The sequence below is a fragment of the Mesoplodon densirostris genome, chromosome 9, assembly GCF_025265405.1.
Source record: "Mesoplodon densirostris isolate mMesDen1 chromosome 9, mMesDen1 primary haplotype, whole genome shotgun sequence".
NCBI lineage: Eukaryota > Metazoa > Chordata > Mammalia > Artiodactyla > Ziphiidae > Mesoplodon > Mesoplodon densirostris.
Genome location: NC_082669.1, coordinates 71,895,114 through 71,921,658, shown reverse-complemented (window position 1 = coordinate 71,921,658; position 26,545 = coordinate 71,895,114). Strand labels below are relative to the sequence as shown.

At 41.0% G+C, this 26,545-nt stretch overlaps 1 long non-coding RNA gene across 1 annotated transcript in view; it reads right to left on the bottom strand.

Annotated features, from left to right (window-relative positions):
• Positions 1-3,595: 3,595 nt before the first annotated feature.
• The window catches only part of LOC132496357 (uncharacterized), a 42,675-nt gene continuing 19,725 nt past the window's right edge, over positions 3,596-26,545 (bottom strand). The window contains exon 3 of the long non-coding RNA XR_009533395.1: positions 3,596-3,768. This is a non-coding gene — a long non-coding RNA (uncharacterized LOC132496357). The remainder of the gene's footprint in view (positions 3,769-26,545) is intronic.

Below are 26,545 nucleotides of genomic sequence, written 5' to 3'. Positions count from 1 at the left end.
CATTGTCTATAAGATAAAATACAAATTCTTTTCTTGGTATTCAAGGTCCTGATACTCCAGTTGGACTGGTTCATTTTATATTGCCCAAACAGGCCTTCTACTTAAGTCTATCAGGTTTTTGGTCAAATATTCTCACATTCTGGAATGCTCTACTTTTTTCTATTTATTTTTCCTACAAATATTTATGTTGCTCTTCAAATTTAACCGAGATATCTGCATGGCATTTCCCTTATTTCCTTGAAGACTCTGCTCAAATGTCACCAACTGAGTAAGGCTTTTCTTTCTTTCTTTTTTTTTTTTTTTAAATAGAGCATTTAATAGGAATCAGAAAATATAAACGCTTATCAGTTTTAGAACACTGCAACCTTAAATAAAGATGACAATAACACATTCTGTTAAATATTCACAGTAGAATATTATAGATGCACTTAATCGTTTCTGAATGCTTCTTTACCTCAGGAGGAATCTAGGAGAAGTAGCACTAACCATGGACATGCAGACTATAAAATAACTCTGTAGCTCCAGCTGAGTTGATGGCCACACATTTATATATGCCAGCATCTGTGATCTGGGTGCTTTCAATATTGATGATCTGTCCTCTGTTCAAGAAAGTCACGCTACTGGAACATAACAGTGGACGATTATCTTTGTATCATGTAATAGCAGGCAAGGGATTTCCAGTTGCCTTACACTCCAGCTGTATGGGGTTGTTCACTACCACTGTCTCATTCAGCATCTTCCCTGCATCCTCCAGACTGGGTGATTCTGCTAGTGTTGGAGGGTCTCCTGCAGAGGTGGGGGGGGGGCAGCTGTGACTCACCGTGGGGACAAGGACAATGGTCAGTAAGGCTCTTCTTTAACACTCATATTAATATTAATATCACAACAAGTCAACCCTGGCCACCCCCTATCCTATCTGCTTTATTTATTTTTCTCCATAGTACTTATCACCATACATTATTTGTTCATGTACTGTCCATCTGCCTCCAAGGGGGTAGGGATTTTCATTAGTTCCATTCATTGGTGGAGCGTCAGCAATTAGAAAAGAGCCTGGCACATAACAGGCACACAATAAATATTTATGGATTAAATAAATGAATGAATAAACTCTGAAAATACTTAAGGGCATTTAGAATGAGCCTGGCACTCTCTTGGGTTCTGGAGAGGTGGATATCAACCAGGTGGGGTTCTTTAAGAAACCCATAATCATGTGAAGAAAAATGTGAAGTACAAAAATGGAAGTGTTTACCAAGATCAAGTGTAGCATGGTGTAGGAAAGAGACAGGAATTAATATTACTGAGCTCCTACTATGTGTCAGATACATTCACATATCTGGTCTTGTTTAAGTTTCACAGTGATGCAATCCAGTAGGTTTTATCATTCCCAATTGTGTAGGTGAGAAAACTGAAGCTAAGTAATTTATCCCAAAGTTTTTTGCTAATAGGTGGTTAAAATCAGAAGGGATTTAAAACCAGGTCTTCTCATGCAAAAATCAGTACACTTTGCACTATACTAGGTTGCCTCTCAAGTCATTAGGGAGTGAATATATTTAGCTTAAGGCATCGTGGAGTAAGTGCTATTTGAGTGATTAATGAGAGGCTCATCAAAGCAGAGAAAAAATGGCAGGATAGTCACCCTCTGTATAAACTTCCAGCCCACCTCTGTCCATGGGCTCTTTCCCTTCTGTCCTCTCATTCCCTTCTGTAATATTAATTCATTCAATAAATCTTTGAATATCTGCTATGTGCCAAGTAATGTTCTATACTCAGGTGCTATAGTAGTGAATAAAACAAAATTCCTGTTTCCATGGAGATTTCATTCTCTAAATATTTTGTGTAATATTGGGAGAAAGCAGGACTTTTCAAATTTAGAGAGTTCGGATTAGTGTTATGGCTTCATCACAGTCTAGCTGAGGACCTTGGAGAGGTCATTTAAACTCTCTGAATCTCAATGTCTATATTTGGAATAGGAATAACTACCCATCTCACCAAAATATGATGTTGCGAGGCTCAGATAGGATGAAAATACTTTGAACCATGAAGCACTGAATAACTGTGTTTTATTAAATGTAACATGCCACTGCTTTTAAGAAACACTATTATTTATGTACCATTAAGAAAGAAAAAAATCCGCCAATTATGACATGCCACTGATTGTAAGAGCCATGACAATTTCAGAGATGTCAAAATGTGGGAAAAAATTATGCATCTTAGAATTGTTGAAGTATGGAATAAGAAAGCTAGTATTGTCATTCTAGTATGTAGCTACATATGCTCTAGTATGTAGCGTATGGTTCAGAGAGGAATGGATTCAGCAAGATACACTGGAGTACATTAATAAGATAAGTGATAGAATATTTCTTAGAGATTTTCAAGAATCTATCTTTGTACTCAATTTTTTTCTTGGATAAGATAATTGCAGCCTTTTTCTATGTTGTAGAATGTTGGAGCTCCAATCACCTATTTTCCCTTGAACAATGCAGCCATACTGGCCCAGAGCACTACCTGTAGACTATTATATGAGAGACGAATGAAGTTTTTGCTTGTTTGAGAAGTAAAGTCTCAGGACTTCCCTGGTGGTGCAGTGGTTAAGAATCCACCTGCCAATGCAGGGGACAAGGGTTCAAGCTCTGGTCTGGGAAGACCCCACATGCCACGGAGCAACTGAGCCCATGCACCACAACTACTGAGCCTGCGCTCCAGAGCCCTCGAGCCACAACTACTGAAGCCCACGTGCCACAATTGCTGAAGCCCGCATGGCTAGAGCCCATGCTCTGCAACAAGAGAAGCCACTGCAATGAGAAGCCTGCGCACCGCTACGAAGAGTAGCCCCCAGTCGCTGCAACTAGAGAAAGCCCGCGCATAGCAACGAAGACCCAACACAGCCAAAAATAAATAAAAATAAATGAAGTTCAAAACTCAATTAAAAAAATAAATAAAGTCTCTGTTCCAAGTCCTTATGCTAATTAATAGAACCACATGTACACATTGCACAGTGCCTTCTTCATGAAAACTTGTCTGTATCAGGAAAATGGTGCTTTACTAGAACAATTTTTTTCAATCATATCGGCATTGCTAATTATGTAACTGAGATCTCTCTCTCTTTTCCTCCTTCCCTTATGACTCTTCCTCTTCCTCTGCTGCACATCACCTCCTCTCCCCTTTTGCTTTGGCTCTTAGGAAACTCTAAGATAGATATGTACTTCTTTATAAGGTTCTAACTTCAGTTTCATCTTTTTTGCTGACCTTTATTTTTCTTTTCTCCTAATTCTAACTTATTTTTTCCAACATTTCTTTTTTTTTGAATATCTAGAAAAGATGAAAGAATTTTATGGTTAACACCCATATACCCACCATCTGGATCCATGATTAACCTTTTACTGTACTTGCTTTATCACATGTCTTTCCGTATATCCATTCCCCTTTTCAATTACTCTTTGATGTGTTTCAAAGTAAATTACAAACATCTATACACTTTACCTCTATACATTTTAGTATGCATAGCATTAACCAAAGTTCAATATTTGGTTGTAGTTTTTTGGGTTTTTTTTCAGTGAGGTAAAATTTACATACAACAAAGTGCACATACCTCAAGTATACCATTCAGTGGTTTTTGACAAGTGGATACATTTGTGTAACACAAATCCTGATCAAGATACAGAATATTCCCATCAGTCCAGCAAATTCCCTCATGTTTCTTCTTTCATCCTCACAACTTCAGAGGCAAATGCTGTTCTGATTTTTTTTTCCACCGTAGATTAGTTTTACCTGTTTTAGAAATTCATATAAATGGAATAACACAGTAAGTACTCTTACATAAATCTTTTTTTCACTCAGCATAATGTTTAAAGGTTCATCCACATTATTATGAGTTCCAGAATTTGTTTCTTTATACTGCTGATTTGTATTCCATTGTATGAATACACCTCAGTTTGCTTAACAATTATAGCTGCTGTGAATGTTTTTAAGTCTCTTTGGGGAAATGCTTTCACAACTGTTGGCTACATACCTAGGAGTGGAATTGCTGGGTCATAGGGTAGATGCATGTTTAATTTCATAGGAAACTGTCAGTCCTTCTCCCAAAGTGATTATACCAACACCACTGTATGAGAGTTCAGGTTGTTCTATGTTCTCCCAACACTTAGTATTGTCAGTCTGCTTTTTTCAAATTATTATTTATTTTAGCTATTCATGCAAGTAGTAATATCTCACTGTGGCTTTAACTTATATTTCCCTGATAATTAATGATACTGAGTATCTTTTAAATGGCTTATAGGCCATTAATGTATCTTCCATTGTGACGTGTCTATTTAAGTCAATCCAAATTGAGTTGTTTGGTTTTTCAAATTTTTGAGGTGTAGGAGTTCTTTACATATTTTAGATACTAATTCTTTGTCAGATATATGTCTTGCAAATATTTTATATTAGTCTATGATATATTTCTTTTGTATTTCATTAACACTTTTTATGAGCAAAAGTTCAAAATCCTGGTATAATCTAATTTATCAATTTTTAAATGGTTATTGCTTATCCTGTCTAAGAAAACTTTGCTATTCCAAGTTGTGAAGATATTCTCCTCTTTTTCCAGAAGCTTTAGAGTTTTCACTTTTACATTTAGGTCTGTGACTCCCTCTTGAATTAACTGTGTATCACGTGAGGTAGGGGGTCAAGGTCCATTGTTTTTCCATTTGGGTACCTACTTCCGGTATCCAATCTATTTTAAAAAAAATCTTGTACTTTATGTTTTTGTAAGATCCCTCAAATATTTTTGAAACAAGCAATAACTGGATTCTGCCTAAAGGCCAGAGAATGCCCTCATGAGTCTCCTTGCAGTGCTGTGATGGGTAATATTCTCCCAACATAGACATATTAAAATATAATTCCCCTCCCCCACAATAAAAGGTGCTCTGTGTTTCCTTTAGCCTTGGCCTTAAGTTATTCACTTTCCTGCCTCTCCAGGAGCGGTGAAATGCTGCTGTGCACTCACTTGACCAGGATGGTTGGTTAGCTTGTTCCTACCGGGTCTTGTGGAGATGAAGCAGCAAGATGCTTAGGAGGATTGTCTTTTGGGTCTGAGTAGCCTAATGGGTTTTTACAGGCCTCCAGGGCTTATCTTCAGCACTTTGGGAGACCGTTTGTTCTACAGAACTTTTTAAAGGTAGAGAAGTTAGACTCTGATAAGATCTAGAGACAGAGCAAATCTGTGCTCTGGTTCTTTTGGTAAATTTGATTCTGGGTTCTCAGTTCTGAGTGCCAGTTGTTAAGTGGAGACTTCCATTTACCCTCTTTTAAACTGTTTTTCCTACCTTTCCCCTTTTTGCTCAGCAAAGAGAATCAGACCCTGTATGCATTTATATAGTATGTGTGTGTATATATATGTGTGTGTGTGTATATATATATATATATATATATATATATATATATATATATATATATACACATACACACACACATACACTTATGAAAGTATATGTACTGGTTACGAAAATAATAAATAATATAAGCTCATTGTTGAAAACTTTGATAATACAAACAATGTGCAAAGAAGAAAGTTCAAATCAGCTATAATCTAACACCCAGAGATAAGCCGTGGTGTCATTTTTTGGTCAACTTTGACTTTGAATCTTGGCCCTGCCTCTTACTAGCTTGGCACCTCTTTTTTTTTTCCAGCTTGGCACCACTTTGACTCTAACCTCCCATCTGGGAAATGGGGATAACTTCCTTCATGGACAAGCTGTAAAAGTGAAAGATGATGTATGTAAAATCTTTGACAAATAATAGATACTAAATAAATATAAGTTCACCTATTGAAGGGTATAGAAAGTGAGTGGGTGTAGGGAAAAAAAAGTCTCAGTTCCCTTTTCCTCCCCATTTTAAGTTCTGTTATTAAACTCCTTTAAAGCAGGTACAACTAGAGGGACAGAACGCAGGATAGTGGTTGCTAGGAGCTAAGGGTGAGGCAGCAGTCGGTTAAAAAGGGGAAACGGTTCTATATCTTGATTGTGGTGGTAACTACACAACTGTACGTGACGTTTAAAACTCACAGAACTATACGCTAAGAGGGTGAATTTTATTGGATACAAATTATACTTCAATAAACCTGACTTTAAAAAATACTCCTTTAAAACAAAGTCCTAAATTTCTTCATTGATTTAAATTGGTCCTTCCAGGTCCTCTCAGCATTTCCCCTCCAGTTTATCTCTTTTCTAGACACTTGAGGCTTTTTATCTTCCAGATGGTGTTCTGAATGTTGGTTTAGCTCTCCTGTTAATTGTTATACTGGATTCTTTGTTCCCTGCCTCCCTGCTTTGCTGCATATTTTATTTCCCTCTTTTGAATTGACATTTTGTTGAGCTAGCTTCAGCTGTGCTTAGCAAACCAAATGTATCGCTGTTTCACTTGCTTTTTTCGTGTGTGCATGTGACAGAAATGTTCTGATCAGGGCAACTAATTAATTATAGTGAGCAAGGTAAGAGAAAAGCAGATCCTGAGTCCTTGTGTTAATGGTTAAACAGACATCCTTTAAAATCTTCTAGATTGTTCCTTCTACTATGAACAAAGGACTTGGAACAATTTTTATGCTGAAAAATAAGTAAAACACAGGCTCACAGTAGAACTTGTTATAGCTACTTGTTGTAGCTCAGTTAAAACAGATGCAGCTATTTGAGGTATATCTGATCACATAATACATCCTGAAATTTCCAGGACAGTCTGGATATCAAATATTCCATGCCAAGTTTTCTCTAAGACACTCATATTGTGTAGATCAGACAAATGTATCTTGATTTTCGTTCATAAGATATTAGTGCCAGACTCATAAGTTAAATTTATTAATTCTTTCTTTATTTTTCCATTCTGCAGGTATTTACTGAGCATCTACTACTGAGTGCTAGGCTCTCTAGTAGGCTCTGGAGAAACAGATAAATAAAATCTTTCTTGGGGCTTCCCTGGTGGCGCAGTGATTGAGAGTCTGGCTGCCGATGCAGGGGACACGGGTTCGTGCCCCGGTCCGGGAAGATCCCACATGCCGTGGAGCGGCTGGGCCCATGAGCCATGGCCGCTGAGTCTGTGCGTCCGGAGCCTGTGCTCCGCAACGGAAGAGGCCACAACAGTGAGAGGCCCGCGTACCGCAAAAAAAAAAAAAAAAAAAAAAAAAAATCTTTCTTGAGAAGCTAATGTTGTTCAGTCTGGGGTATGGACAGGCTAACAAATGAGTTCAGTTTCTCTAGAAAACAACTGCATACAGGAAAAGACCAGAGATAAGTCAATTCATATACGATATAATTTACTGAGAAGCTTTTAAACTTTACTGTATAGACATATATTTTAACTGCATAAGTAATATAGACTTGTTTTAACACACCAGTATTAGGAAGATTTTATTAGGCAGCCCTCTATTAAAAATGTAGTATTTAAGTAAATGTATAATATTGCATATATTTATATATTTTCAACAGGAGAGATTGTAATCTATTCCCAGGGCTTTCACTAGTATAACTTTTGGTTAGAAATCTTCCTCTGACTAGCTTGACCATCTTGCAGTTACTTCTAATAACAGCTGGTATGTCCTGAGTTCTGCCAAATGCCAGGTAATTTGTAGATACTTTTTCTATTACTCATGCAACTTGGTGGAGTAGGCATTGTTCTTCCACTTTATAGACTAGGTGGAGAGTGGGTTTCAGAGAGGGTAAGTGACTTGTCCAGTGCCACCAGCCGACTGGAGGTGGAGGGGAGATCTAATGTGCCTGACTGAAGGCAGTGTACTCTTCTCCTGGCTACACAGCCCTTCATTGTTGGGGAGCTTTTAACTGCGTATCAGGCATGCATTTATTTAAATCTCCGCTGCTACCGGAAAGGAAAGTGAGAAAGGGGGACGTAATTAAGATGCAAAGCATCCCTCGTAATCCAATATTCTCGCTGCAGCCAGAGAGATCCTTGTAAGTGCCAATTGGGCCATGTCTCTCCATTCCTCAGAATCTTCTGTTTAATTTTTTAAAATTAATTAATTAATTAAAAAAATTTTTTATTTTGTTTTGGCTGCATTGGGTCTTCATTGCTGTGTGCAGGCTTTCTCTAGTTGCAGCGAGCGGGGGCTACTCTTCGTTGTGGTGCACAGGCTTCTCACTGCGGTGGCTTCTGTTGTTGCTGAGCACAGGCTCTAGGCGCTCAGGCTTCAGTAGCTGTGGCTCACGGGCTCCAGAGTGCAGGCTCAGTAGTTGTGGTGCACGGGCTTAGTTGCTCCGCGGCATGTGGGACCTTCCCGGACCAGGGCTCGACCCCGTGTCCCCTGCATTGGCAGGCGGATTGTTAACCACTGCGCCATCAGGGAAGCCCCCTCTTCTGATCAATTTATTAATTCATTATTTATTTCTAAGGTTAAAAAATTTTTTTATTGAGGTAACATTGGTTTATATCATTATATAAGTTTCACACGTACAACATTATTTTTCTACTTCTGTATACACCACAGTGTGCTCACCACTGAAGATTTAGTTTCCATCTGTCACCATACATTGATCCCCTTTAACTATTTCATCTTCCCTCACCCTTTCCCCTCTTCCCTTCTGCTCTGTTCTCTGTATCTACACGTTTGTTTTTGTTTGGTTTTATTTGTTTGTTTATTTATTTTGTTGTTGGCTCCCAGCTGTGTTAGGCACATGGGTCTGTTCCTGTCTTTCCAGCCACATGTAGGCATACTCTCTCCTGCCCTCCCCTGGAGGTGCCCTAGCCATGCTGGCCTCTTTTTGTCCTTTTCTTTCCCTATGTCCTCCTGTCCCTGGGCCTTTTCTCCTGCACTTCCTTTTGCCTAGAAGACTGTCCTTAAGCCCTTCCACCTTCTCACCCATCAGTTAACTCTGCCTCTGGTTCTCAGTGCACTGTGGCCCCTTCAAAAAGCCTGTCCTACTGCACCAACCCTCAGCGCACATGCCCACATATTCACCTGCATCACCCCTTCATGGAGGCCATCATCAGGTGGTCATTTACAGATAGATGCAATCTGATTCTGTAAAAATGCCTCCTCCAGGAGAGAGCTCTAGGGGGGCAGGGATGCCGCAGTTTTTGCTCACCATTATCCTGGACCCTAGCACTGTGTGTGCAAAGAGTAGGCACTGGAAAATAACTGTTGAAAGAAGGAATCCTTCAGTCTTTCCTGTCACCTCCACTAGACGAGGCTTCCTCAACCTACACTCTCAGTAGGACCCTGAACGTTTCCTCTTTAGTCCTGTAATTAGAGACTTGGATGATTATTTGATTATTTGTCTCTTCCCCTGAGGGCCTCATAAAGGCAGGGGCCTCATGTTTACTTTCCTCATCGTGGTGAGCTTAGCACAGCGCCTGCACAGAGGATGCCCTCTATAAATTTTTGTTGAATGGGCAAGCTAGGGGCCTGTAGACATAAAGGGAGTGATTCAGAGGTCTGAGTATAAAGGCTACATAAAGTGGCTCATTATCTACTAATTCAAATTTGAATTAATTTAATAAATATCTAGTAGTGTTTTAGCAACTCTCAAGCTGAATAAAACATTACCGCTACAAACAACACCCAAGGAAATCCTTCACACTGGTCTGAAGCCCCTTCCTATGGTCAGCTCTCTGGCCAGTGAAGGTAAGTTTCTTCTGTTCGAGAAGCTGAGGCTTTGGGAGTGTCACTTGTAGCACACCTTCCAGGGCCCTGGGAGGATCCTTAGCAACATGTGCACAGGGTCATATGTTTTTATAAAATTAGCAAAAATAAGATATTTTAAATCACAATTAAAGGCCCTGTCTCTATCCACTCTGACGTTCCTTCTGTCACCTTATCGGGGGGATTAGAGTAGCCACGGGCATCCTGACGCTCTGACTAAGAGGAAGTTGAGCTGGGGACACATTGAGCTTGGCTTTAGTGGGATATGTAATTTTCAGACAATTCTATGTAACAATTCTATGTTAAGTAAAGGCTATTAGTCCTACCATCGAAATGGCTTCTGGGAAAACCCCTCCTGCCCACGGTGACGACCTACCTAGTATTGTGACACCAAGTTGGTGGCTAGTATCAATGAAGTTCCTTCTGAGAATCACTTGCTTTGGTGCTGAGGGCTATGAGGTTACTGGTGGTGGTTTCTCTAGAATCCCCATACTTCCTGATTTCCTAAAAATGGCCTTTTGATCTTTGCTCTCTTGGTCTATCCAATGGTGGTGTCAGCCTCTAACTCCCTGAATTATCGGCATTTTAGGAGTTACCTAAAACACTCAGAAGCTTCTTTTTTCCTGGCTGAACTCTGACCAGGCAGCAAAAGCTCTGCCTGTGGCACTGGTATAACCTTCATGGCAGACCTGTCTCTTTGGGCACCTTAAGTGCCTATATCACCTCATCTTTGTTCCCTTATCCTTCTCATGTGCCCCATGGAACCCACAGGCCAAGAGGCACACTGCTCTCTCCCCAAGACCCAGAACAATGCCCCCCAAATTGTGCCCTGGAAAAACAGACCATTCATAAGCGTGAAAAAAGGCAGACAGCAGAGTGAGGAGGAGGGAGAGAGAGAAGACAAGGGGAAGAAGCCTGAGAGCAGAATGATTAAGGAAGAGGATGATGAGGGCACTAGAGGGACTGGCTGAGAAAGATGCAGAAAAGAGGACAAAGCGGAGCTCTTCCCTTGCCAGATGTGCGTGTGTGGAATCATATCCTTATCCAGAGTTGGTTGGGGTCAGGCGCCAAGGTGAGGATGGAGCACGCTCATCTCCCTCCTGGCTCACGGCAAGAGTTTCCTAGCTGGTTTCCCAGCTTCCACCCCTGCCCTCCTAAGTCCTTCTCACCCCAGTAGCCCAGTGATCCTCTTCAAATATGAGTCAGCACATGCCACTCCTCTGCTCTCGTACTTTCTGACCTCACTTCCGTCCTCTGTCCCCACCCTCAGTTGGTTCCAGCCAAACTCACTGCTCCTCAAATATGCTAGGCCTCCAATAAAAATGTTTAAAAAAAAAAATGCTAGGCCTGCTCCGGCCTCAGGGCCTCTGCCCAGCTGTTCCCTTTGGCTGGAAGGCTGCCCCTCAAATGTCCACCTGCTGCTCTCCTGCATCCACCGAGTCCCCTCCCCACTCAGTCTCTTCTGGTCACTCCATCAAAGACGACAACCCTCCCAATGCCCCTTTCCTTTCTAACATAATATATAATCTATTTATTTATTTGTGTTGGCTGTCTTCTTCCACTAGAGTGTAAGCTCTAGGGCAGGGATTTTTGTTTGTTCACTGCTGAATCTCCCTCTTCAAGCATAGTGCCTGGCACAGAGTAGGAGCATATTAAATATTTGTTGAAAGAATGACCTCATGAGGCAGGTGCTATTTTTAAGCACATTTTATAGAAGATAAAACTTGGGCTTGCCAGTGTAAAGTAACCTGCCCAAGATCACATGGTGAAGTGAAAGAGCAAGTGTTGAACCCAGCCATGTCTGTTTCAAAAGCCTGTGCTTATAAATGCTTCACTGTAACACAGTCTTCCTACAGCTGTGAACTGCTAAGAGCTGCTAATCGCCTCTCATATCAGCCTTTCTTTCTGGTTAACCAGACCACCGGGCCTTCAGATGGCCTTCCTGAGTTGCAAGTGCGTATTTAATGACAGAAAGGGATGAAGAACTAAATCATAACGCATGTGCTATGTGAGGAATTGAACGAACAGCTTTCTGTCCACTTGGTTGAGAACAGAGATGTGGACTTGCTGACGCCAGCCTCACCTGGGCTGTCTCGGAGCGGAAGAGGGCGGCCTCCGCAGGCAGGATCTCCCGCAGGCAGGCCAGACCCACGTTTGGGCACCAGCAAGGCAGAGGTACCAAAATAGTGAAAAAAATCTTTTATGGTAGTAAGTGGCTATTAGATATTTTCAGAAACGTATAAAAGGTGTTATTGTAGGAAAAGTCAGAACTTGGCTGGACTTCCTTACAGGCATTTGACTGAAGGCATTGTTGGATATTCAGTTACACGTGGGCAGCAGCATCACCTTTTTGGCGCAGCGTCTCTGGAGGTCAGTCTAACCCTGCTGGTCCTGGCTGATGGTGCCAGTGGAGTCATTTTATCTATCATTTAGTTCCATCAATGGTGTATGAACGTGTATGGCTTCCATTACGGAATGAGAGGCCAGTGGGGGCAAGAACCGTTGCTCTGTGAGTCCTTGAGGAATAACAGTGGTGTTTCAGGGAAGGCTGACTTACTGCTGTCATTTTAAAGCTGGAGTTGGAGGTCTGAAGCGCTCCTATGTTTGCTTCTACACCGTCTCCGATGTCACCTTTGTGAAGCCTTCTCTGTCTACCTCCCTGGGCTCCCCTCCCTCAGCAATTATTCACTTCCTCTTCTGTGCTACAGATATTATTATATTTATCAGATCATATCATAATCATTTTTATCCACTTCTGATTCCCTAGGAGACTTAGAACTCCTAGAAGTATATGGCTTATTCATTATTGCATCTAGATTCATCTCTCTAGCCCAGGGCCTGGAACAGACTGAAAGTTCCAAAATTTTGCCAAAAGCAATTAAAACCAGACTTTGGAGGCTAGAGGAGTTTCTAAGGAAAAGATCTTTTTTTTTTTTTTTTTTTTTGGTGAATTCCTTCATAAGACATGCTAGGTGCCTAGCATTGTTTACAAAGCAGGTCATACTGGAGCAATTGCTTCTGCGGCCCCCTTGTTTTTCGTCAGACCTTCTCTGCTGGGCTGCTCAGTGACTCACAGCAGGAAGAGGAGGCATGGGTGCTAAACTGTCCCTCAACACCTCCCCCATCATGCCCCCAAACCCCCAAAATGACAAAAAATAGGCTTGTGGTCCTTTGGGCTGCTTGGGCCTATCACTTCACTTCTCTGCTTTTCAGTTCCTTATTTTGTAGCAGTTATGAGTTGAGATGGGAGACCTAAGTTCCCTTCGGGCTGTGAAATCTGAGTCTTTGAGCCTACTCGTGGGCAATAAGCAGCCCATAATCCTGCCCTCTTCCCACTCTCTGAAGAGCAGGTCAGACCTGGTTACCTCGGAACAAGACCCACACCCACACCTGTCCTTGGAGCTGCTGTTTTGTGACAGGTCTTTCCTTTAGCTGGGAGTGCATTTCTCCTGTAACATGTCTGTTTTCTGCTGCTTACCTCTGTGCACTACTGCTGTATCCTTGATTTTGTGGACCAAGCCTGCTCTCAATATTCATTTTATCCAGGTTTTATCCCTATAAAAATGATGTGATAAATTTAGAACACTGCATATACCATCATGCTATTTATGTATTTTATTTTAAGCTATGCATGCTGGTCTTTTGTCTGTTTGCTCTCAGATCTATTTTCTACCATCCTCAATCTTGGGTTTTGCATCCCTGGGAGCTACTTGTCCCGGGCTCCCTTACAGACCTCGCCAAACAGAGCCAGTGATGGAACAGTGGAAAATGAGAGGAGGGGAGAAGCCGGGTTATTTCCTCCCCTTCCCTCTGTTTTAGATGGTGTCTGGCAGCATCTTGCCCAAGTCTCCAGAGCCTGCTGTACAACCCTCTCTCCATGGTTCCTGATTTATCCTGGAAGTGCTGCCACGGTTTCAGATTCCCCCAGGAGGCCTCAGAATCAGGGCTCCAGTAACATGCCTTCTCCCTTCATCCCTCTAGTTCCAGGGTTGATAGTGGCTTCCTGCTGTTCTCTGGCCTCTCAACTCTTCCATCACCTGATTAAATTCCCTCTGCAATAGCTACCATGGCTCCTGAAGAGTATTTTCAACTCTGACTAAAATGCTCTAGATGTATGTATACATCATACATATATACATTAAAATATGAATATATATATGAATATATGTGTATGAAACTACACATATGTATGAAGAAACATGTATGTATGAAAACACACAGAAAAAGATATGGAAGTTTACACATGAAACTGTGAACAGTGATTTTATGACTGGGAAAAGGAATGGGGCTGGGTTGGTATGGAATTGTGAAGGAGAATGATAGCTTTTTAAAAATAGCTTTACTGTGGCATAATTTACATATATTAGACCATAACATTCATATGTATGTATATGTGTTATTTAGCTTTTTTTTTTTACAATGAGCATGTATTCACATATTGCTTATCTAATATTAAAAATAAATAATTAGGACTCCCCTGGTGGCGCAGTGGTTGAGAATCTGCCTGCCAATGCAGGGGACGCGGGTTTGATCCCTGGTCCGGGAAGATCCCACATGCTGCAGAGCAACTAAGCCCGTGCGCCACAACTACTGAAGCCCGTGCACCACAACTACTGAAGCCTGCGCACCACAACTACTGAATGAAGCCTGCATGCCCTAGAGCCTTTGCGCTGCAACTACTTAGCCCCCATGCCACAACTACTGAAGCCCATGTGCTCTAGGGCCCAAGTGCCACAACTACTGAGCCCACGTGCTGCAACTACTGAAGCCCGTGCACCTACAGCCCATGCTCCACAACAAGAGAAGCCACCGCAATGAGAAGCCCGCGCACCGCATCGCAGAGTAGCCCCCACTCACCGCAACTAAAGAAAAGCCCGCGCGCAGCAACGAAGACCCAACGCAGCCAAAAATAAAATAAATAAATAACATAAATAACATAAATAGCAGGAGTGGGGCAGCCTTAAGCCATGTAGGGAAAGCCTTGCAGGTGACACTAACATTCATTCACGCAACAACTATTTTTTATTTACTATGTGCCAGGCACTGAGGGTCCATCAGTGAACATGATCCCTGCTCATGTTATCTGCAGTAATTAAATACACAACTATGTCAGTACTAATTAATTATGAAGAAGAGGGCAACAAAAGTCCTAACCTAGTCAGGGAGGGCTTCTCTAAAGGAAGTGACTTACTAGCTAAGAGCTGAAGGATAAGCAGTTAAAGCTTAGTTGCTGGAGGGAAATATGAGACAATATGAGATGGTGAAGCGGGGCTGCCACTGAGTGCTTCCCTGGTTCCTGTTCTCAGGGAAGCTGTTCTAACAACAGAGTTTGCTAGAAGGTGCTCCTTGTTGGAACCCATAATGGGATGCCAGTCAACGGGAGGTGTGGGGAGGTTCTGTGGGACCAGACTTCTACTGCTGTAGCCATGCCTCCCACAGCACTGGATCCATCGTCTGCACTCCAGGTGGCTCCCACCTGGAGGAGAGGAAGCCAATGCCATGTGTCCTGTAGTAGTTGACAAGGCTGGTTTGGAAGTGGCTCAAAAGCTAAGGATGCCCTGGGGTCAGCAGCAGTAACAAAGGTACCCATGTCCATCAACCCCTCATCCTTTAATGGGAACAACTGACACTTTCTCAATCTTAAGTAGAGTGGCATGCAAATGCCCAAGACAAGTGCTCAGTCCAGCTTCCATCCATATTTCTACTTCTGAGGTCTTCTTGAAATGAAATGCTGGAACTTGTGGTAAAAAGCTATTCATGAAGCAAGTCTCATTCTTTCTAAGCTCTGTATTTTTCTCTTTTTGCTTAACCTAATTCAGATTTTTTGCCTGTGTCTCAGTCTTTCCAATTTATAAACATTTTGGAAATGACTATAATCTCCTTGTTTTATTGTAAGTCACCAATCTCATTTTAGTGTAAGCCACCAATTATTCTGTGAAATTAAGTCACTTATAAAGTAGTCCATTGATTATAATTACAGTTTAGTTACAGCTTGTCCAGGTCTCCCAAACTATGTAAAATCAGGTTATGTTTCCTTTGATGTCCAAACTACAAAGGTAACAACAGGATCTTAGCTTGACCTCGGTGTCCTGCAGCTATTTCTGGGCATCCCCAACAGGATGTGTCTTTCATGCTTACAAATCGGCTGCTGTAACCACATAGGTCCACCTGGTCCTTTCTCTTCTGCACTGGCTCCACCAGGTCTGCTTCCTGCAGGACCACTTGGAAAGCATCAGTGCTGTCACTGCCCATCATGAAAGCAGCACTGATGGTGCCAAGTCCACAGTCTCTCCCAGTGCTGGAAGCCAGCCAGGCTTTGGGTTGTCAGAGCAGAGTGAGATTTCATGAGAAGCAGGGAAAATGGCCTCGTCCCTTCTGCTCTGTGCTCCACTTTGGCACCTGGGATCTGATTCTATGGTGCTTTGGACTGAGAATCATAAACGTTTTTTGTGAATAGTTTTCCCAATTTCTGGCCTTCATCTATCTAACCCCTGGGGCTCAAAACCAAGTTCAAGGTTTTAAGGAGGAGACAATCTGTACCATCCCTCAAACCTTCATAGTTCTTAGCTGTCCCGGCAGCTACACTTGGGTCTGCTCTCCAAGTCACAAAACAAAAGTTCCCAACCATATTAATAGAAGCAAACAGATGCTATAGTGTCTGTGGGGGTGATAATTGTGCTGATGGGTATCCATACTAACAATCTAAAATTAGGCTCAGCTGGCCAAAATATATTTTAGTAGTGCTTAATAGTTTTAGTTCACTCTAATAACTGAAATAACTAGTTTCAAGTAGATTCTGAAAATAAATACCCCATATCACAATGTCTTTTCCAAAAAAGACTGAACACATGTGCACATTTATGTCAAAAAAGTCCCAAGAATTACACAGGTGAGAACCTGTTTACCACGGAAACCAAGCAAGAGCTCCTCCTCAATTCTCACCTGAGGCTGAGGTGCGCGGCTGCTATTTAAGAGCAAGGCCTGTGGTCTAGCAACGCTCTTGCCTGTGTAAGACCCTGCTTTACCTCAGTGGGAGGCTTCCATCATTTCCTGGTGAAACTAGTAATACTGAGTATGGTCTTCGTGGGACATGAAGCTCTCAAGACATTTATCATTCCTTCATTTAACATTCACTGTGTCCCCTCCTGCTAGGGGCTTTGGGGAATTAAAAAAAAGGTATAAGACATTCTTTTTAGAAGTTTACAATGTAAAAGAAGTTCATTTTTTGAGGTCATTGTGCTAAGTGAAATAAGTCAGACAAAGACAAATACTGTATGATTTCACTTATATGTAGAATAAAAAAAAATACCAAATTCATAGAAACAGAGTAGATTGGTGGTGGAGGAGAAATGGAAGAAGGTGGTCAAAGGGTACAAACTTCCATTTATAAGATGAATACATCCTGGGGATGTAATGTACAGCATGGTGATTATAGTTAACAATACTTTATTGTATACTTGAAAGTTGCTAAGAGAGTAGATTTTTAAAGTTCTTACCACACACACACACACACACACACACACAATTGTAACCATGTGAGGCGGTGGATGTGTCAACTAACCTTGTGGTAAACATTTTGCAATATATACATATATCAAATCATGTTGTACACAGTAAACTTATACAATGTTATATGTCCATTATATCTCAATAACGTGGGGAAAATTGACTTTTTAGTGAGCCAGACACTATTTAATTTACATTTATGGATTCTCTCACTTAATCCTCATGTAAGGTAAAAGCTACTATTAGCTTCATTTTACAAATGAGGAAGGTGAAACTGAGTGACTTGCTCAAGGACACAGCAGAGTTGGGATTCTATTAGAATCTTTGTTTTTATCCAATGCATTGTGTTTCTCCTTCCCAACTTCCATTAAAAATCCTAGGACTGTTGCCAATCAGATAACCAGATTCCCCTCAATATATATTTGATTTGAACATAGCAAATGCTGTAAGTTGGTACAAAACAGTTTCTTCACTGACTGGTAAGAATTGTCAGAGTCGTCTCACCACATTACAACGCTCCAGTTTCCTGTGCAGAAATCTGGATTAAAGAGCTTTAAGTTCTTAAAAAGTAATAGTGCCTTTTGAGACTTCCCTGGTGGCACAGTGGTTAAGAATCTGCCTGCCAATGCAGGGACACGGGTTTGAGCCCTGGTCTGGGAAGATCCCACATGCTGCGGAGCAACTGAGTCCGTGTGCCATAATTACTGAGCCTGCGCTCTAGAGCCTGCAAGCCACAACTACTGAGCCCAAGAGCCTAGAGCCCGTGCTCTACAAGAAAAGCCACTGCAATGAGAAGCCCGCACACCGCAATGAAGAGTAGCCCCCGCTCACTGCAACTAGAGAGAGCCTGCGCAGAGCAACGAAGACCCAACGCAGCCATAAATAAATTAAAAAAAAAAAGTAATAGTGCCTTTTAAATATTACTACTGGTTATTTTTATAACCATTAGGGTATAAGTATAGACAAAGGAAGTTTTCACAAGATGTTTCACTAAGATGTATAAGCATTTTAAAGAACCAGATTGTAGTAACTACATGTTATTTCTCTAAATTTGATAATACAGAAATCTATTTCTAATAAAATAATGACAATAGTGAGTGATTGTTTCCCTTCAGGGAAACTTTTTAAAAAGGCATGGCAAAGCTCTGGTCACTACAGGACAGGTTTAAAGTTCTACTAGGGGTTGGGGTTGTTAGATGTTGATGATGTTGATGGGTTGTTAGGTGTTATATTAAGACTCATGCTAGGTGATGAGAGACAGCACAGCACAGTGGTTAAGAGCATGATGCTGAAGTTCAGATCCCAGTATTACCTTTTACTACCTTTGTGACCTTGGGCACATTACTCAACCTGTCTGAACCTGTTTGCTAATCTGAAAAATGGGGAGAACATTACCTACTATTATGGATTGCATGTTTGTGTTCCCCCCAAATTCACATATTGAAGTCCTAACCCCCAGAGTGGTTGTATTTAGACATGGGGCCTCTAAGGACGTAATTAAGGTTAAATGAAGTCCTAAGGGTGGGGCCCTGATTGGAGGGGATTAGTGTCTTTTAAGAAAAGACACCAGAAAGCTTGCTCACTTTCCCTCTCTGCACAGGCACAGAGGAAAGGCCATGTGAGCACAGTGAGAAGGTGGCCGTCTGCCACCTAAGGGGAGAGCTCCCACCAGACACCAACCTTGCTGCTGGCACCTTGATCTTTGGACTTCCAGTCTCTAGAACTGTGAAAAAGGAAATGTCTGTTGTTTAAGCCAGTCTATGGTATTTTGTTATGGCAGCCAGAGCAGACTAAGACACTTACCTTGTAAGGTTGTTGAAGGATTAAATGAGTTGATACACTTAAAGAGCTTCCCACAGTGTCTAGCATGTGGGAAGTCCTGTGTGAGGGTTAACTAGAATTGCTGGCCTCAGATTTGTGGGTTTGGGTTTTGAGAATGGTGATGTTGTGCACAAATGTGGCATACATAATTGTACATGGGCACACTGAGTTCTGAAAAACAAATTTGAGAAATTAATTTTAAATTAATTAAGTGGGAAGACATTTACATTCTAAAGTGAACTTAAGCAAAATTAAATGTGCCAGCCTAGGTTAGGGCCAATATCTCATGCCTTCCTCCACCTCTCCTCAAAAGTTTAGATTCATGTTAGTTTAAAAAGCCTTCTTGCCCCTCTCCCTCCCCAATAAAACCTCAAACTAACTATAAGTAAATTGTTATGAGTCTCTGAGGGAAAAGAAAACGGAACAGGAAATATCTGGATAGATAAGGGAAGCCTGTAAAACATAGATGATGGTTGTAATTTTAGGAATTCCAATATGAATGGCATCAAGTCAAATTCTCATTTAAAAATAATAGAGGCCAGAATGCTTAAATGTTAGTCTTTAAATATATTTTTCCTTTTAATGTATTAAATTCACATATATATGAACCTTTAGTCTTCAGGTAATTATTATGAAAGTCAACTTAGAAGAATCATTTTCTATGAAGGATCAGAAAACACTATGAAAAAGAAACAACTGCTTTCAATAAACATTAAAATATACTTTCAGTTCCAAAGTATCATTCTTTACAAGGGAGGAGGAAGAAGAGTTGGGAAAGCAGGAGAAAAAGAGGGAGGGACAAAAAGAAATAGAGAGGAAGGGAAAGGGAGAGAAGAAATGGAAAAACAAGAGAAAGGAGGAAAAGGAGCAAAGAGAAGGAGAGGAATGAAGAGGACTGTAAAAAAATTGGTTATGAAAAAAAAATTGGTTCTGTAGCTTTGAGGGGGCTGTTTGTTAAGGTCCTTTGTAAAGTTCCGGGGTGGGGTGGGGTGGGCTGGGGAGGTGGAGAGGAACAACATTCTCTTCCAACCTTTTGAAATTTAGATGAGCTCATTAATCAGTTCTCTCAGCTTCCACTGCCCAGAGCCTGGGAAGAACAACCTTTGGCCTGTGGACACCAGGCTCTCCAGGCTTGGACTCAGGTCTAATTTTAGCAGTAAGATTTAGACCAGTGAGTAATAGTTTTACCCTCCAACCCCAGCCCCTCCACACTCACCCAAGCTTAAGGATGAAGAAGGCCTTTCCTGAGCTGGGTGGTACAATCCTGACCACCATTTGCGGCCCTGGGACTGGAGTTCTGTGAGCTACTGTCTCCATAGGGCTTAGGTCCTGATAGAGGACCACACAGGTGGAGAGTATGACAGACAGAAAGAATGAGAGTGATATCTTCAGCTTCCTTCCTTTCTTCTTGAGGCTATGGTCCAGCAAGAATATACCCTTCTAGGTTTTTATAATTTGGGAGTAGAGACAGAAAATTTTAATTTACATGTACAAAGTGTTAAGCATTAGGGATACAGATAGGCATGGGAGAAGACGTCAGAGTTCCTGCCTCCTTAGGTTGATATTACAGTGGGGGAGGCAGTTAAAGCCCCTCCTCTGCACCACATTTTGTACCCTTCCACCCTAACCAGATATGTTCACACCTTCCAATACACACTCTGACTCTTGCTCCCTCCTGGACTCTCCCTCTCCTGGCACCAGGGCAAGAGGCTTTCCTTGTCCCTGGTCTGGTCTTCAAATCCCTAAATCGTAATTGTAGATTCATATGCAGTTGGAAGGTGGATCCTTTCGTGCTCATCACATGTCATGCAACAGGATTTGTGATGAATTCCATGAAATCTCATAGGCTTTAATGGAAAAATTTACAAAGCAAGAATGAACAAGAAAAGAGAAAAGATGGGCCAAGGTTCTCTGCTGGACACACCATGGGTGGACATTTCAGGGAAGAGAACTTGCCCCCTTGCTGTTCTCCTTATAGAGCAAGAGTGAGAAAGTCTTAGTCAGCAGGGAGATAATCCGACTTCTTGTGTTATCATCCAATCTGTGGTTAGATACCAGCTCTTAACTGGAGTCACCTAGCAAAGCCGACTGTCCACCACCTGAGGACCTTGAGTTCTATGGAGGGGAGAAACTGGCCCCTCGAGAGGTTTGGGGGCAACCCCTCCTGCAGGGAAGAGGTGAAGAGCCCAGGTCCCAGCTGGCTTGTTGTTCAGACAACCCAGAATAACCAACCTAGGTCAATTTTGGCCAATCCTGACTATGGCACCACGAATCTTTTTCATCTTTATACCTCTAGCACTTAGCATAGAGCCCGGCATATGAAAGGTACATGAGCAATGCCTGATGATTTAATAAGTAAATGTGCTTTTGTGCCAGCTGAAAACAAGTGATTTTGTTCTTGCTGATGAAATGATAGGAAGACTAATAATACACGTCGGTGCTTACATTTCTTGAATCTGTGGAAGTCTATGTGCATGCTCTGACTCTGTTTCAGTGAAATGTCTTTGAAGGATCCACAACTGTATGAGAAGTCTCCCTGGCTTAAGCAAGAACTACTTTTACTGAATTTCTACCATTTCCTTGCAGCTCTGGCCAATAAGGCAGTGTCTGGGCTCTGAGACACTCAGTAAAGGAAGTCTCTGCAGGTGGCAGCTGCTCTGGAATTTCCCACAGCCAGTCCTCTAACAATCCTCTAAAATCTTTAGTACCTTGATTGAATTAGATGCAGAGTATAATGGGAAGTTAGCTACTGTTTGCAATTTTTTTTTTGTTTGCAATTTTTTAATGAAAACAATTTGAAAAATTACATCCCTTAAACAATTTTCACAGGGACAGTGATTCCTAATCTCTTCCTCTCGGAAAACCCCTTTAATATGATTTCCCCTACAAAAATCTCTGTTTTGAAAGAATTTGTTTATAAGCAAACACATTTGTTAAATAATAACGAATTTATCTTCCCAAGAGGAAACCAGGAGTCAAGTTTTGGGGTTTTTTTCCTAGCTAAAAGTCATCCTTGAGGCTTGATTTTGAGTAAACAATTACTTTAAGCTTCCTGACAAACTGAAAATAGCTAAAGAAATTCTCCCCTGCCCCCTTAGACAGTGGTTATTATTTTCCTAAACTGGTAGGATTCTAGGTTTGAAACTAGGTTCCAGAGGGCACCAAGAAAATATCACCCATTTAACAAAGGCCTGTGACTTCTCCTAGGTCTTTTGCTATTGATTTACCCTCCTTACTGGTAATAAATGCTCTACTGCGGCAGTTATTCCTGCCTAAGTCTAGGTGTCCTGATGAGTGATGAGATTTTTGTCTGCCAAGCAGGTAGAGGCCAGACTTTAGTCCCAGCCTTCTGTTAACAAGACAGCACTGGATGGTCAACAAGCAAGCTGGTCTATCCAGAGCCCTAACCTAGCCCTCACTGTCCCTCTGAGTTGTAGAAAAAGTCACATGTCTTCCTTGAACCTCTCCACCAGGGTTTTGCTTGATTTGTGGTATGAAGCTGTTACTTCAGGATGGGGAAAAAATTCTCAAGCAAGAGCATAATACAATAGTAAGTAACACTATTTTCTAAAAGGAAAAAAGAACATTTTTATTACTTTCATAAATTGCAATAGCACTTTTTTGGGGAAAGATTAGAATAAATAGGAGCTTGGAAATCTGACCTTGGCTGGTGCAAGAATAGAGAGAATCTGGTACTTCTTAATTTCCCATTCAGGTTCTCAGTGTTCCAGGAAGCAGTGTGTTCAAGTTTCTTTTCTCCATTTAGTTCTCCTGAATGCCCAGCTTCAGTGCCCGGGCATTGCTGCCAAAGATCCTGCTGGCACATTCAGCTGCCATTCAAGGAAACAGCGCTCCACACCACCTCGCACTTGGAAGTCTGTCTTACAGCATAAAACAGGTGGAAGGACATTGTGCGTTTAGAGTTCTACTGGCATGTCTGGCTACTGCTACTGCCCAATGCCAAGAATGACAAAAATCTTTTGTGTATGTTTGGGGGTGGGAAAGACCAGATATTACTGTGAATAGCAGTTAACTTGTTATTTGGACAAGATTCCCCGGGGCAGCTGTTGTAACTCAGGCAGCAATAACTCTAACACTTGGCTCTGTTGCTAGGATGGATTGACAGAAACTTTGGACAAACTGTTTAAAAAATTATGCTCCCATGACACAGTTGAATATACAACAGATCAACTTAAAGACTGAATATTTGCTAGTATCATAATAAGGAAGTACAATGAGCATATTACTCAACTAGGGTTATATTTACACTTCCATTTTCATTCTAATTACCTTCTGCTTTCAGTAAAGTCATTAGTATCTGTTGACAAAAATGTGAACTGACACAAGATTTGCACTCTATAGCTACAATTGAGACAGGATTACCTTTCTTATACGCTGACAATCTTATTTACACTAACAAGTTAGTCAACTTCACAACGGAATTATAAATTCTAACTTGTGAATTTGCCAATTATTTGTTCTTAGCCGAAGACTTGAACCCATGTTTAATTTTCAGTCTTGACACATACATGTACACATACATAAATAATTTTTTATGTCTTGAATAAAGAAAAAGATTATATTAGTATTGATATTTAAATGGTAGTTATTTTCATTAAATTAAATTTATACTTCAGTGGAAGATTAAAATGACCGGTTGAAATAAATTATTCCTAGAAAATGAATTTGCAACATAAAGTTACATAGATCTCAACATTGTCAGTTAGATTTCCTCAAGATTCCCTAGACCTTATTAATGTGCATCAGTTTTTAAAAAATAGTTGCATGGTTTTGCCTTCATCCTTTCCTTTTTTGTTGAACATATCCAGACCAATAATAAAGGATACGATTGCCCCCATTTCAAAATGGGTTTAGCATGGGCATTATTGATACAGTTAATGATCCTGTATTAGCAGCAAAGCACAGAATCAAAATTAACCTTGGCTTAAATGGACTTATTTTAATTTGGTTATTTGATCGCAGCTGGAAAGTTGGACACACAGTAAGAGCCATCTGGCCTGCCCTGTCTCTGTTCATCCTGACCACTCACTACTTTGGCTTACCTACTGCGTCTCTTCTACTTTCTCATAAGTGCCCCATCCTCCCTGAGTCAAAGCCCACGTGGCCTCAGCTATGGTACTGGCCAATCTGGTCTGTCATGCCCAGCAGCTGCCAGCCTCTCTGTCATTCCTGGTGCCTGATCAGGCCCAGCAGTCTCTGCCAGTTTTGTTGTCTACTTCCTAACCCATGCCTCAACAACTCCGGTGGTGTCTTCTTCTGCCATCGTATTTTCTCCAGCACTCTTGCTTTCTGCCTCTCTTGGCAGCTATCGGCTTAGCTGATGGCACTTGCATACACCCACATACCGATAAAGCCGAACCACAAGATAAACTCTTGACCCTACCGCACTGACTTTGGTCCTTCCTCTTTGGACATACCGCTGGAACTTGATCTTCCTGGGATTTCAATCTTGGCTTTCTACTTTTTCTTTGAGAATTCTTTCCCCCTTGATGCCCAAGGAGGAGCACCCTCCTCATTCCTGCTCTAGGAACTTACAGTAAAGGTGATGTCTCCTGCTTCATGTTGCCTTCTCGTTACTGCCTCTGGGCTGTGCCAGCTCAGTAGGTCCCCAGGCTTGGCCCAGATTCACTTGGATGCTCTTGTTACCACCTGCTTATCTACCCTCCACAACTGCTGTGTTCTTGGACAGGTTGACAGTGTTGCCTCTGTTCATCTGTCCAGGGTTTAATGCAAAATACATCTACAGATCAGAGCAGATGTGACTAAATGTAAGTGGGAAAAATGAAACTTACTGTGAGGAAAGAGTTATGGGAAAGGAGGTGGGATGAGAGGATCTAAGTGGAGTTACTAGTAGGAGCAAGTAAGAACAAATAGCAGTGAAATGAAAGACTCTGGTGGTGGGGAATATGAGAACAAGATCGTGAGTATTAAGAAAGCTATACTTGATCATGAAATCCTACCTACTCAGAGCCCTGACATTTGACTAGTAACATGCCTTACACACTTAATGGACATAGTTTAACAGCCCATCCTATTTAATGAATAAATTTCCTAGAAGAATTAATGAGAATAAAATTAAGAAAGGAAGTTCCCTAATTCCTTAAATATAATTTGCAAAGCCTGTGGAGATAAGGCTGTTATACAGAGTATTAATGGAAGTTTATAGCTTTAATGTGAGTTTTTAACGTAATTTTATCATATCCCCAAGAGATGATATAATTGGTGCTTACGAGTTCAAAAATCTTGAGAAAAAATGGACTAAAAGGTTACAGGATGAGGATGGTTTTCCACAAAAGCAGATTTTTTTTTCTGAAATAAGGCAAAATAGTGCAATTCCCCATAGCAATAAATTAGGGGAAAACAGGCTGTTCAAAGGCAAATCATCATCATAATTCATTATTCATGTAAATTTATATTTTTTAAGCAGAGTATTGACAAAAAAGCTACTAGATACTTGGGCAATCATCAAAATTTACTTTCACAGCTTTTAAGCACCTATATTGTTTGTATTCCTGATCACACTTTTAAGTTTACTTCAAGCTAAATGACGGTTTAAAAGGATTTTCTATTGCCTCCTTTGAATTGTGGACAGGAGTTAGTAGGAGAAGGAGGAGGAGGGAGGTACAGGGGCAGCATCTCTGGTTACTACAAAGCTTCCAATGTTATAAGGAAGATTATATTTTTGATTACACTCAGCCATTTTCCAAACCGATAGTTATTTATATCTGCAATTAGGAATTTAGAAATCCTCTAAAATGAATGATTTTATTTTTCTGATAAAAAATCGAGGGAGGATTCTGCAGATTGCAGCTTTAATAAAAGAGCCCTATCCTTGTATTGGAAGGGCCCAGGAATACTAAACAAAACTGCCAAATAATCTGAGGGTGATTCTAACACCATATGCTCACATCCATAGTTCTTATAATTTGCCTACGTAGAGAGTCCCTACAATGTGCTCCTGAATCCACATGATGAGATGGATCATGGAAGTGGATCCTATTTCCCCATAAGAGCAATGTCATAATTGGGGTAGGGGCTATCACCAAGGACTCAGAAGTAAATAGATTATAGAGGTGAACAAAATGTGTTATGAAGGCAAAATTATAACTATATACATATATATGAATTTAAATAGTTAAATATAGTCCATGTCCTTAAAGAATGGGTATTCATACATTATGTACTTTCCTTATCAAAGTATTGTAATAAAAATTTATTTCATACAGAAAATGAAATTCTAGTGAAGCATATGACTTAAATTTTAAGGCTTTATAATTTTTATTTAAATATTCCATAGATCATTGAAAATTAGCACCAAGATGCCCTGGTCCAACTGATTCATTTTATACATGAGGAAAACTAGAGTCCAGAGAAGTTAAATAAATTGCCAAATATACCAGAGTCAGGACTAGACTGTAGGACCACTCACTAACTCCTAGGATGAGATCTCTCCACCTTATCCAAGTCAAACAGCTCAGTGATATGTTTATTGGTCTTCATAGCAAATAGAAGAACTGTTGGGAAATTACTTGAATAGCTCAGGTCATCTTTAAAAACTACATGAGAAAGTGT